The sequence below is a fragment of the Pogoniulus pusillus genome, chromosome 7, assembly GCF_015220805.1.
Source record: "Pogoniulus pusillus isolate bPogPus1 chromosome 7, bPogPus1.pri, whole genome shotgun sequence".
Lineage (NCBI taxonomy): Eukaryota > Metazoa > Chordata > Aves > Piciformes > Lybiidae > Pogoniulus > Pogoniulus pusillus.
The window spans coordinates 31,021,032-31,035,628 of NC_087270.1; the positions used below are offsets into that span (position 1 = coordinate 31,021,032).

The 14,597-nt window shown below is 44.1% G+C and overlaps 1 long non-coding RNA gene across 1 annotated transcript; it reads left to right on the plus strand.

Moving 5' to 3' along the window:
- Positions 1-10,401: 10,401 nt before the first annotated feature.
- Positions 10,402-14,329, plus strand: LOC135177144 (uncharacterized). Its single transcript, XR_010302948.1, has 2 exons — positions 10,402-10,487; positions 13,742-14,329. It is a non-coding gene; the product is annotated as an uncharacterized LOC135177144 (long non-coding RNA).
- Positions 14,330-14,597: the final 268 nt, after the last annotated feature.

Sequence of the window (14,597 nt, forward strand, 5' to 3'; positions counted from 1 at the left end):
AAATGTTTGACTGTTTGTGGTGGGATTCAGGCTGCTGGGGTGCTTGTGCTGCAGCCAAACCTGCACAAATACAGTCCCAAGGGCTCCCAGTGGATGTCAATAACCATCCAGCCTTGGCAGAGTTTTCTTCCCAGGAAGCTGAAAAATCTGTCTGAGTAGACAGGTGCATACCCAGGCCCAAGGCAGCCCAAGTGCTTCCTTAAAAGGCTTTTGGAGACAATCCATGAGTGATCTAGCAGACAGGATTTTTGTGCTAGTTTGAAGCTAGCTAGAATGTTTTGGTGAGAAGAACTAGATCACAGGCTGTGAAAGACAAAGTGATGATGTCTGCTTCACTCATAGGCTTGCTGAGAGGTATAAGAACAAGAATCCAAACACAGATAAGGCACTACTTCTTCTTCTTCTTGGGGCAATGCCTGAGCTGCATTTCTCTCTCTAGCCTCTCTGCCATCTCTCTGATTAATCCACTTTGCTTCCTAACCCCCTGGCCGAACCTCCATTCTTCCTTGGGACTGGGATAAGATTGAGAGGGGTGGGAGAAGGTGGATGGGTGGTTGGGAGCCCCTCCTGGGGACTCAGGTTTCTGGGAAGGGAGTTGTGTTTCTGTATTACCTTTTACCTTGTATATTTCTGTATATAAATGTATATACCTTAAATATCTGCTTGTATATTGTGCTAGCTGTAAATATAAGCTTCATTCAAATTTCCAGAGCCAGCTGAATCTAGTCTGGGTGATTTCCAAAGTGTGTGGGGAGGGGGGCAGGTAACACCCGAACCACTACAATTTTGCAGAGTGCTCATCTCTGTCCTTAAATCTCTCAAGGCTAGACCATGGCACCAAGTGCCACGTCCAATCCTGCCTTGAACAGCTCCAGGGACGGCGACTCCACCACCCTCCCCCGGGCAGCCCATTCCAGTGTCCAATGACTCTCTCAGTGAAGAACTTTCTCCTCACCTCCAGCCTAAATCTCCCCTGGTGCAGCTGAGGCTGTGTCCTCTTGTTCTGGTGCTGGCCACCTGAGAGAAGAGAGCAACCTCCTCCTGGCCACAACCACCCCTCAGGTAGTTGTAGACAGCAATAAGATCTCCCCTGAGCCTCCTCTTCTCCAGGCTAACCAATCCCAGCTCCCTCAGCCTCTCCTCGTAGGGCTGTGCTCAAGGCCTCTCACCAGCCTCGTCGCCCTTCTCTGGAACTGGGCACAGCACAAAGTGACCGTCTGTGACATCTGGTGTCAAAATAACATCTTGTGTCAAAACAGCAAATAACAACCTGATCTTTGTTATCTATTTATTGCTAGCCTACTGATTGTCTGGGATAATGAGCTTGGTTAGTGATTTTCAGTTAGCACAGGTTTGCACAGTGATTTATTTCAAAGACTTCAGAGAGTAAACGGTTCTAGGTGCATTATTAATTGCATTCTGCCAGTGCACAGACTGCATTATTTCATATACCATGTAATAGAACATAAGAGATATTTGTATTTGATGTATGTGTGGATATATGATAATATGTATTTGTTGGTATGTATGGAAGCAGGATTGAGTAGGACTTTCAAGTGCATCATCTCATTTTTAAATCAAGAAATCTGTACCTTGCTGCTGCACTGTCACTAGCTGTGTATAAAGATTGAGCATAGAAATCATTTTGATCATTAAGAAACAGAATCTCTTTTGGAAATGTGAAGTTTTAAAACAACAAAGAAAAAAAAAGGAAATATCAGCAGTGCATAATCAGGCTCCCAGCAGTTCAGGAGATGAAGCAGTAAACATCTCATTTACCTTGAACTGCAGGAGGAACAGGGCATGCAGCAGGCAATGACCAATCTGAGCACCAGGAAGGAAACTCGAGCTAGTCCTCCCAATGCAAAAAAGTAAGCATAGGTGTTCTACAACCACAGCACTTGGGTGTAATTGTCACATTCCACTCCTAAAACTTTCTCTTTGGCACAGCAGTGCATTTTCGTGGTGCATGTGTTCATTAGTGACAAAGTCAAATTGCCCCCTACTACTGTTCCCTGACCATTCTGTGAAGCCAGGTTTACTTGGTTAAGTTTTGATGAAATCAAGCAGATATTTTCCCCAAGAATCATTCACCAAGGAGATCTGTGCCGAGTCCAGGTATGGAAGGAGTCACTTGATGCATATGACTATTGGCTAACAGGTCAAGGGAGGTGATCCTCCCCCTCTACTCCACTCTGCTGAGACCCCACCTGGAGCACTGCATCCAGTTTTGGAGCCCCCATTACAAGAAGGATGTGGACGTGCTGGAGCATGTCCAGAGAAGGGCCACTGGGTTGATCAGAGGGCTGGAGCACCTCTCTTATGAGGACAGACTGAAAGGCTGTTTAGTCTGGAGAAGAGGAGGCTCCGAGGTGACCTTCTTGTGGCCTTTTAGTATCTGAAGGGGGCCTACAAAAGAGCTGGGGAGGGACTTTTCAGGATATTAGGGAGTGACAGGACTAGGGGGGAATGGAGCAAAGCTGGAGGTGGGTAGGTTCAGGCTGTACATGAGGAGAAAGTTCTTAAGCATGAGATTGGTGAGAGGCTGGAATGAGTTGCCCAAGGAGGTGGTTGAGGCTGCATCCCTGGAGGTGTTTAAGGCCAGGCTGGATGAGGCTCTGTCCATCCTGCTCTAGGGTAGGGTGTCCCTGCCCATGGCAGGGAGGTTGGAACTAGATGATCCTTGTGGTCCCTTCCAACCCTGATTCTATGATTCTATGACTATCAAACCTATGAGTCTCATAGAAAAGCTGGGAGTCTTTTGCTGGACTCCCTGCCCTGTGTGACACCATGTTGCAGACTATTCAGGAGATCAAACTCCAAGTTCAGACTGAATCTACTATTCAGTAGCTTGGATTATCTCAGGAAATCTCACACCCTAGGACTGTGTATCTGAACTACGTGTTTTAAAAAGCCTTCACTGCCTGCCTAATAGAATAGGAAATCAACAATGGGAGTTTGCTTCTCCCAAACCCACATCCCAACTCCACTGTATACAAATGTGCCTCAGTTTAACTCCTTGTTTAATGTGTTACACTTCATTGTTGCTTCAACTTTAAACACTTACTGCTTATTACAGAATCACAGAATGCTAAGGATTGGAAGACACCTCTGGAGATCATCTAGTCCAACCCCCTCAGCTAAAGCAGGTTCACCTAAAGCAGGTTGTGCAGGACTGTGTTCAGGAGGGTTGTAATATTGAGTCTGTAACATAAACAGTCGTTAGGTGAGGCTTTTATTTCTAATTTTAAATAATGGTGAAACATTTTTAATAAGGTGCATACATCGCATTCCCATATACTATGTTCAGTTCTAGACTATGCTTTAATGTATTAGAATACACATTTTATGGTGGGAGTTGTATCATGGCCAATTATTAAAGAGGCTCCAGATTTGTAGTTGGTGCAAACTGTTAGAGTTGCTTGTGTTCAACATCTCTTAGGACCTGCTCTTCAGAGATTATGCAGTGCATTTGTGAAACAATCATCAAATATTGTTCTCCTCTTGGTCTTTGTAAATTCAGTGGAAAAGTGATTGATATCAGTAAAGTGTCAATATGCTTCTTTGATAAAAACCATTATTTTCAAATCTCCTTCCTTATTTGTGGCTAGGAACATATTTTCTATTGTTTGCATAGCTGAAAAGCAGTATAGTGTGAGAGTGACTTGTGAATGGAAGTTAAATACATTGCAGTGGGCAATAATGCAAACAGAAAAGACTGGGTAAATATAATCTCCAGAAGAGAAATTTACTCTATTTTCTCCATGAAAGATCAATAGAACTTTGTGTTTTTCAGTCAGGAACATAAAAGGTTCTGGCTGTTGCCTATGATCTAGAAACTTTTCACCCTGCAATTTTGATGTTTTATTTCTAAGCTCCCTGGGAGAACTTCATGTGAAGTGTTAGTTAATCTGGATCCTATTAAGTTTCTTTGAATAGAACAAAAGCAGAACATTTATTTCAATGTGGCTTTTTTGGTTGTTTTTAATGAAGAAGTCAAATGATGAAAGTGTAACTCCAAAGTGTTACTTCTCAAAGCACTTCAAATCTGCCCTGACTTGTGTAACCTACTCCATGGATTGAACAACCATGAGGGAGCTGCATTTCTGTAGTGAGTTGTGTGTTCAAGAAGAGGAAATGTTTTTAATTGCCATTAAGAGATTCAGGCTTCTCATGGCTTATTATTATAACAAGGGGACACAGTCTCAAGTTCTGCCAGAGTAGGTATAGGCTGGATGTTAGGAGGAAGTTCTTCCCAGAGAGAGTGATTTGCCATTGGAATGGGCTGCCCAAGGAGGTGGTGGAGTCACTGTCCCTGAAGGTGTTCAAGAAAAGCCTGGCTGAGGCACTTAGTGCCATGGTCTAGTTGATTGGACAGGGCTGGGTGCTAGGTTGGAGTGGATGATGTTGGAAGTCTCTTCCAACCTGGTTGATTCTATGATTCTAGGATTTTAATTGATTTAAATAATATCTTTTAACCCCCTTTGGCTGCTTTTAGGAAAACAGATCACATGCCCATCCCTTCTATTTCCATATACCTCTCTGTCTGTCTGCTTGCAAACAACCTCTGTAGGGGGGACACAAAAGAAACAAGTAGATTCCTGCAGCATGGTCACTTTTGATTTGTGCTTTGTCTCAACCAGAATGTGTCTGCACACATTTACTTTCCAGTATATGCTGTGGTAATGTGTGTGTTTATTCAGGTAGTGGCATGTTGTCCACAGAAACTCACTTCCCAGGGGAACATTTTCACTCTTCAGAGTAAGAGGACACCTGGATTACCCAAGTGCATCTCCGAAATCTGTTGCACTTCTTCTCCCTTTCTGTTGCAGCCAGCATTCTGTAATACCTCTTGAATCCTCTGTGGAAGGTGAAGAGCCTTAATTTATCAGCACGAAAGAGGCTGGGAAATTGGTACTATTTGCAACTCACCAGACATGATGCACATGAAAGTAAAAGGGAAAAAAATCATAATGGGCAAATAATTACACATATTCCTCCTGTGCAGTCAACTGCAAATAATAAAAATGCCTATAAATGAGTAATCATGCACAGGGAAGGGCTCTGCACTTTGGCCACAACAACCCCAAGCAGCGCTACAGGCTGGGGACAGAGTGGCTGGAAAGCAGCCAGGAGGAAAGGGACCTGGGGGTACTGATAGATAGTAGGCTGAAGATGAGCCAGCAGTGTGCCCAGGAGAGCCAAGACAGCCAATGGCATCCTGGCCTGTATCAGAAACAGTGTGGCCAGTAGGACAAGGGAGGTTATTCTTCCCCTGTACTCAGCACTGGTTATGCCACACCTTGAGTGCTGTGTCTACTTCTGAGCTCCTCAATTCAAGAGAGATGTTGAGGTGCTGGAGTGTGTCCAGAGAAGGGCAACAAGGCTGGTGAGGGGCCTGGAACACAAACCCTATGAGGAGAGGCTGAGGGAGCTGGGGTTGTTTAACCTGGAGAAGAGGAGGCTCAGGGGTGACCTCATTGCTGTCTACAACTACCTGAAGGGAGGTTGTAGCCAGATGGGGGTTGGTTTCTTCTCCCAGGCAACCAGCAATAGAACAAGGGGACACAGTCTCAAGTTGTGCCAGGGTAGGTATAGGCTGGATGTTAGGAGGAAGTTGTTGCCAGAGAGAGTGATTGGCATTGGAATGGGCTGCCCAGGGAGGTGGTGGAGTCACCATCCCTGCAGGTGTTTGAGACAAGCCTGGCTGGGGCACTTAGTGCCATGGTCTAGTTGCCTGGCTAGGGCTGGGTGCTAGGTTGGACTGGATGATCTTGGAGGTCTCTTCCAACCTGGTTGATTTTATTCTAAAATGCTACTGTTTGTCCTCCCTCACACATTACATTGAACTTTACATGAACACAAGTGTAACAGACACAATTCACATTTCAAAAAGCTTTTTTTTTTTCTTTTTCAGGAGCTAAACAAATTAAAATAATCTAGGACATTTTTATTCTTTTATGACAAACAATGTTACAATGCCACCAGACAGCTTTCAGTGGGGTTTCAGAGCAGGTGATGGTGGGCTGGAGAGTCTCTTTCATCAGGAGTCTGGAACTCTTCCTGTAGACTTTGTCCTGCACTGGTGCTTGGACCATGAGGTAGGACTGGGGACACTGGAACTCTCCTACTCTCCTTCTGGTACAGAATTCTTTACTGATCATAATCTCTCTTGGCCCCTTAGTGCCTTAGTGCCTGGAAAAGTATTCAAGGGTCTTTGTGCTGTGGAAGAGCACACCATATATTGTGGCATCAATGCTGTCTGCTGCTGTGCATCAGATATCAGTTTTGTAATCAGATTTTTAGGAAATTATGGGGGGTGGGGAATGGGAAGAAAGCTGTAGAGTCATAGAATCATAGCTTGGAAGAGATGTCCAAGATCATCCAGTCCAACCTATCCCCCAGCCCTAGCCAATCAACTAGACCATGGCACTAAGTGCCTCAGCCAGGCTTTTCTTGAACACCTGCAGAGACGGTGACTCCACCACCTCCCTGGGCAGCCCCTCCTGCTCAGGGCAGGGCTAAGTTCAGAGTTAGATGAAATTGCTCAGAGGGTTTGTGCAAGCATGTTTGGATGGCAGACCACAATACCTCCACATTATCCAGGCTGTGACTTTTGTAGGAAAAAAATGATGATGAGGAGGTGATCTCAGAGAAGTATTTGGAAACTTTGCAATGAATTAACTCTCATTACTACTAAGTGTTCATTTATGGTAGAATGTAAGGGGGGTTACTTTAAATTATTGTTATTGTTCCTTTACCAGACTGTGTTGTATTGTTCTCCGTTAATGCTGCACAAAGGTAAATGCATGAAAAACATGAAGAGGTGTGATGAGTGGTTGAGATAAGTTAGGAGATTAGGAGGCACCTGAGAACATCACCTCCACCCAGCAGATGGGTGATGTTTTGCAGGAGAGAGGTCTGTTTCTTTTTCCCTTCCTCACTGCTGAGCAAGATTAGATTTAGATCTTACCTGAATGCAGACCTTTGCCTGTTGTTGTTTTAACAACAATCCTGAGCTTTGAACACAGTTATAAAAATAATTTATTTACTTATTTATTTGTACATTAAGAAAACAGCAGGAAAGGGAGTAAATTTTCATGCTACATAGTATTTTAATACTGAGGATAATATATCAATGGAAAGTAAGGCATGTATAAGTGGCATTATGACAGCAGATGAAAAGAAATGCTGAGTGAGAATACAGCTATATAATTATATATTTATTAACCTCTATTCAAGTAGAGATCTACATTTAATATTGAATGGATAAGAGAACAGTTTCAGCCTGAAAGTTTGAGGAAGGGTGATTCCAACCATATAGGCTGATGGTGCACTTATCTGAGCAGAGGAGAGCTGCAAAAGAAGAGGGACGTTTCTCTCATCACTGCACAAAAGGCAGGCATGAAGCTGCTTGGAGAGCTTGGGAAAAGTAGTAAACAGCTGCAAACTCAATATTCCCATGAAGAGCACACCTCCAATCTATATATATATATACACATATATATATGTAAAGATGTATTTGTATGTATATATACACTCTCTATCCAGACTTCACATCCTGCCTTTCACAGGAGTCCATCCATCCAAGGTTACCTGAATAATCTTGGTATCTTCTATGATAGCAAAAAAATTCCATTTGTTCCCAGATCCCAAGCCACTGCAAACACTTCTCATAGTCTCTGAGTGCTCAAGCCCCTTTAAGTACTGAAAGCACATACCAGACACCGTAAGGTATCCTTAAATATGGTATGCAAATGTTTACATTTGTGGAAACTAAGTTTCTATTTCTTCCTTTTCATCTCGGTCTCACAGCCACCAAATTCTCGTGCAGTTATTGATAGCACTCATTAATATCAACTGGTTTATTGTGAGCCCATGGCTAGAAAGCCCATGATAAAGACTGTGTTGATCCCTACCTGTTTTCCATACTTCTACATGAGTAGAAGGTGGCCAGCGCCAGAACAAGAGGACACAGCCTTAGGCTGCGCCAGGGGAGATTTAGGCTGGAGGTGAGGAGGAAGTTCTTCACTGAGAGAGTCATTGGACACTGGAATGGGCTGCCCGGGGAGGTGGTGGAGTCGCCGTCCCTGGGGCTGTTCAAGGCAAGGTTGGACGTGGCACTTGGTGCCATGGTCTAGCCTTGAGCTCTGTGGTAAAGGGTTGGACTTGATGATCTGTGAGGTCTCTTCCAACCCTGATGATACTGTGATACTATGAAGTGCCAAGTTAAGCTCAGCCCACCTGGGCAGCACACCTGCGGTTTGGTGTGGTTATTCATAGCGTGGAGTGCAGCTTCAGTGGGCAGCTTTTTAAATAATGAAATCCAAAAGCGAAAGGGCAGTGTTTAGCAGCCCTGTTTCGGAATGGCTGATGAATCCAATAAATGGGTGTTTATTGAGGCTGTTGCTAGGTACTCGCTGTTATTGAGATAATTGTATGACTCAGCTAAGACAGACAAAGAGCTCTACTGTTGCTCTAAAGTACCGACTGGCAAAGTTTAGATCATGACACCGGAGCAAAGGGGAGAAACTTTGCTCTTTCTTCTCAGCTTTTTCGCAAGGCTAGTCACTTAGCTCATTTATTGTCACATCATCCACTTTTACAGCCAGCTTCAAATGCCTTCCTCTCATAAAACCAAGAAACAAACACTGACGCTCCTGCAGAACCTGTTCATCCTCAGCACGACGGTGACGGGTTTTCACTGAGGCACCAAATTCTGGGGACAAACCTTTCTTTTCCATCTTTCCTATGTTATCATATAATTATATTATTACCTTAGTGTCTTTTTCTGGTAAGCATTTGCAGAAACCATAAGACTCAAGCCGTTCAAAGCACTTGCTTAGTAAATAATTGGGGTAAGTTTTGTGGGGAGAGGTAATCTTTTATATGACCAAGTGATAAACATGGAAAGAGCTGACAGGCTTTCAGGCACACAAGCACTTATTTAAGGCATTTTTTTTTCCTCTTGAAAAACCTCTTCTTTTCCAACTAGGGAGTTTTAATAAAAGCTACTGCCTTTGCCTAAAATTCTTGCTGCAGATGCTCTTGATCCTTGTGGCTGCAAAGATAGGACTGCTAACATGCAATAAACAGTGCCTGATTTAGGCAAGCTCTTAATGGAGATTTTATGATAGAATTTACATCATACAACTCATGCCTCATATATTGTGTCTATAAAATTGGAAGCATTTTAAAAAGTCAGCTACTAATGAGTTTAATTATGGGAAACTCTCCTAGTTTCTCAGAGGAAAGCATGAAGTGCATGAAGTCTGATGTACAGAAAGAGATTTATATCTGCAGATTGCAGGAGGATGCTAAGAGTATATACCTGACATCCAGTTCATCTCCCTCCTGCATTTTATTATTCTAATACAGGAGGGTGGTTTTTTTTTTTTTCCATTCCAAAGTAGAATCAAACAGGTTGGAAGGGACCTCTAATATCATCCAGTCCAACCTATCACTCATCCCTAGCCAATCGACTAGACCATGGCATCAAGTGCCTCATCCAGTCTTTCTTGAATGCTTCCAGGGATGGTGACTCCACCACCTCCCTGGGCAGCCCATTCCAATGCCAATCACTCTCTCTGGCAAGAACTTCCTCCTAACATCCAGTCTATACTTCCCCTGGCACAGCTTGAGACTGTGTCCCCTTGTTCTGTTGCTGGTTGCCTGGGAGAAGAGACCAATCCCCACCTGGCTACAGCCTCCCTTCAGGTAATCATAGATAGCAATGAGGTCACCCCTGAGCCTCCTCTTTTCCAGGCTAAACAACCACAAATTTAATTAATTTCAAAAGTCAGATATATGAAATCATATCATAGAATCATAGAATTAACCAGGTTGGAAGACACCTCCAATATCATCCAGTCCAACCTATCTCCCAGCTCTATCCTATTAACTAGACTATGGCACTAAGTGCCTCATCCAGGCTTTTTGTGAACACCCCCAGGAATGGCAACTCCACCACCTCCCTGGGCAGCCCATTCCAATGGCAAATCACTCTCTCTGCATGTCTGTGTTCTGCTGATAGTAGTTTGTGTAGCTGAGTGATAAATTACATTTGAAATCACAGAGATATATTCACTTCAAATGTCTCAAATCCATCAGACTCAAGTTCTACCAGTCCAAATTTGGAAGAACTCTATCAGAAATAGTGTTACTACACAGAATCACAGAATGTAAGGGCCTGGAAGAGACCTTGAAAGATCATCGAGTCCAAACCCCCTGTTAGAGCAGGATCACCTATCCAGACCACAAAGGGATGCTACATCTTCCCCTTTTCCACCCCACCCACCTCGTTTTCTCCCTTTTTCACTCCAAATCTCAGAGCACCTGATCTGGGCTTTGTTGGAGTCTTCTTCCACCCCAGGTGTGGCCACTTTGACCTCTCCACCCACTCCCCTTTTTAATTCCCCCCACGAAGGCACAAAGTTCTAAGCTGTGCCCATCTGGGCAGAGGGATCCTCCTCCTCCTGTCATCACTGGTGAGTACCCATGATGCACATTGGGGTGGGGGTGACACAAAGGCCGGGGGGCCTGCTGGCCCCCCGGCTAGCTAGGAATGGGGTTAGTGACCACTGCAACATTGTCTACAGGTGCTGGCTTGGTGTTCTTACTGGAGCTGAGCTCTTCTGTGTTGTATTTTCACACAGAATCACAGTATTAACCAGGTTGAAAAAGACCTTTGTGATCAACCTATCACCTAATACCTTCTAATTAACTAAGCCATGGCATTAAGTGCCTCATTCAGCCTCCTCTTTATCATCTCCAGGAATGGTGACTCCACCACCTCCTTAGGTAGCCCATTCTACTGCCAATCTCTCTTTCTGTGAAGAACTTCTTCCTAACATCCAGTCTAAGCCTGCCCTGGTGCAGCTTGAGGCTGTGTCCTCTTGTTCTATCACTGAGTGCCCAGGAGAAGAGACCAACCCCTGCCTAGCTACAACCTTCTTTCAGGTAGTTGTAGACAGCAATGAGGTCTCCCCTGAGCCTCCTCTTCTCCAGGCTGAACAACCCCAGCTCCCTCAGACACTCCTCACAGGGCTGTGCTCCACCCCCCTCACCAGCCTTGTTGCCCTTCTCTGGACACGTACAGGCACCCCAACATCTTTCCTAAATTGTGGGCTCCAGAACTGGACACAACACTCAAGGTGTGTCCCAACCAGTGCTGAGTACAGGGGCAGAATGACTTCCCTGGTCCTGCTGCCCACACTATTCTTGACACAGGCTAGAATGCCATTGACCTTCTTGGCCACCTGGAGACATTGCTGGCTCATGTTCAGTCAGCTGCCAGCCAGTACCTCCCAGGTCCCTCCCTGCCTGGCTGCTCTCCTGCCGCTCTGTCCCCAGCCTGTAGCACTGCATGGGGTCGTTGTGGCCAATATATCTAAGAGTAGAATTTAACCCTGGCTTTTCATCTCTGTAGAAGATAGTCTGGTTGTTTTTCTTTTTAATCTTCAATTGAATAAACGATATATTATAGTGAAGCAGTATTTCACTTGCTCAAGATTGAATTCTGATCAGAAAGTCTCCTGGTGTATGTCAGAGGGATCACCACTTTTTAGCAACAAACATATTTTCTACCTGGAAATGTTCACCATTTATCCAAAACAGCCCACCAATACTTTCTTTGCTGAAACATCCAGTCATAACTGATAAAATAAAGTCTACACTTTTAGCAGATTCTGGAGGCTTATAGATCAAGGTCTGAACTAGGCTTTGAACCAGGAAGCAGGCTTTGTTTGAGCTGCCTATCCCTTGCATTTGATTTCCTGAATTAATGTTTTACCTATAACTAGAAGCCTCTTCACTGAAGAAAGAGAGCAGGTCTGCTGCTGACTTAATACCTGTTAGAGTCCTAAAGGTGTTATTGGAGGGATGGGGAGAAGCTAATGCCTAAGATGTCTTTCTGCTTTTACTGGTATTGAGACTAAATCAAGCTGAGCACATATTGAAGTCAGCCTCACAGATATGATGCTCTTTTTCATGGATCTTTGTGGATGTCCAGAGTGCCAAAGATGGGAGAAGTATCATAGAACCATTTTGGTTGGAAAAGACCTTTAAGATCCATCCATTAATTGATTCTGTCTAATCTGATACTAAATCATTTCCCCATATCATCAGAACAAGCTACTCTAGAGAGTGGTTTAGGAGTGATTTGTGAGCGTTAAAGGAAAGTGAAAAGTGGGGCAGAAATCCCCTCCCAAATTCTGCAGAAGGATCAGGAGGAAACAAATGACCCCTGCATACTCTGTGAGCCCCCTCCAAAATTTAGGATACAACCTTTGATTGCTACACTGGTGCAATCAAGAGCCACTATCATTGTTTTGTCAGGTTGAGGTGGTGCTGCTCCACACCTTGGGAAAGGGGAGCATTGTTTCTGTTGAGATTATTGCTGACAGCATAGTGTGAAACACAGTGGGAAAATGTGAAGTGGTCAATATCCAAGCTTTAATACTTATCTGATTTTTCTCTAGAAGGCAGAAGGATTTTTCAAGCTGTGATTCAAGAGACTCTTTTGCAAGTATATGTAAAGTGTCCACCACTGGAAGATGATAATGGTGTTAATTGGGACAATATTTTTGAAGTTGGAAAAGGTTAAGAGGCAGCAGATCTTCATCAGGATGTCTCTTAATGTGTCTCAGAATTGAGCCAGTTCAGGTCCCTGCTGAGAGACCAGCGAGAGCCTTTTCAAGGTCCCTTAGCTCATGTTCCTGCTCTGAAGAGTACCTATTATGCACTTTTCTCCCCTGCAGCTTCAGGTAGGAGAGAAAACTGTCAGCCTTTTTGCTACCAAATTATTTTACAGGCTAGGTGCTAACAATATCTAACCTTCCCCCATGTCTGCTAACAATGTTTTTTGACAATTTAATTTACTAGCAAATTCAGCAGCAACAGCTTCCTCTCAAGACATTTCTTGGGTAGAAAATGGGATTATTTATGAAAATATGAGTTTGATTGCATGCCATTTTCACTGCAAACAGTGTGAAACTCATTTGGTGAAGGAGGTCTAAATACTGAGCACTGCCTAATACTGTGTCCAGTTCTGGGCTCCTCGGTTCAAGTGAGATGTTGAGATACTGGAACGTGTCCAGAGAAGGGCAACAAAGCTGATGAGAGGCCTGGAACACAGCCCTGTGAGGAGAGGCTGAGGGAGCTGGGGTTGTTTAGCCTGGAGAAGAGAAGGGCTCAGAGAGGACCTCATTGCTCTCAACAATTACCTGAAGGGAGGCTGTAGCCAGGTAGGGGTTGGTCTCGTCTTCCAGGCAACCAGCAACAGAACAAGGGGACACAGTCTCAAGTTGTGCTGGGAGAGGTCTAGGCTGGATGTTAGGAGGAAGTTCTTGACAGAGAGAGTGATTGGCATTGGAATGGGCTGCCAGGGAGGTGGTGGAGTCGCCATCCCTGCAGGTGTTCAAGAAAAGCCTGGCTGAAGCACTTAGTGCCATGATCTGGTTGATTGACTAGGGCTGGGTGCTAGGTTGGAGTGGATGATCTTGGAGGTCTCTTCCAACCTGGTTGATTCTATGTTTTCTATCTCTTGAGGCTTGGAAAAACAAGTCATACTTCAATCTATAGCTAAATCTTGGTTTAAATTAACAAGGTAAATATAGATTTTTCTTTTTGTATTTTGGCTTTTGTTTTTCTGTTTGCAAGTAAATGGAATGCAATAATCTTTTTTTTTAAACAAGAAGTTTCAGTTCTGTCAGCTAAACACTTGCATTTGCCTCCTACATAGCCTGGGCAGACCTTGCTTACAGATTGGAAATCCTCAAGACATTAATTCTACCAGAAGACGCTGATTCTTTTCATTCCTTCTCCATTACTGGTTCCTTGGACACTGCTAAAAAGAGCAGGAATGTGGCTACACACCCTTGGTCCTCCTGCTCTACCATTTCCCCAGAGGCAAAGCAGCAGTCTGTTTACAAGTGATAGAAATGCTACCACCTTCAATACGAGCCAGCACAACTGACTGAACTAGTGAAATGGTTTTGGATGTTGGCTGTCTTGTAGCAGCCATATTATGCCACACCTAAATCATCTATAACGTGAACTGTCTTGATGAAGAACAAATTGTTTGTTTTTGTTTTAACTCTAATCTGTTAATGTATTTGCACAATTTCAACATGTAAGTGGGTGGGAGGGAGGGGGTGTAATGAAGGGAAAGCTGCACCAGAACTTTACCATTGCTGACTGACTTGTCTATTGAATATAGTTACCAAAAATAACAGGAGTCATAGGAATGCAACCCCCAAAATATCTGGCATCTGCAGCCATCTGATCAATAAAATGGAGTTGGAAGTATGATTTCCTATTTGTTTCTCAAGGTGGTGTATGTGTTTATGTTGTTTGGATTATATTTGACCCATTTAAGTGCCCCATCATGGAGCACAGAGCAGCTCTCCACTCTTTAGACACCTCTGTGCTGCAGGGAGTACCTACACATGCAATACATTTATTGGGTCAGGATCACCTGAAGGGAAGTTGTAGACAGGTGGGGGTTGGTCTCTTCTCCCAGGCAACTAGCAACAGAACAAGGGGACACAGTCTCAAGTTGTGCTGGGGGAGGTCTAGGCTGGGCTTTAGGAGGAAGT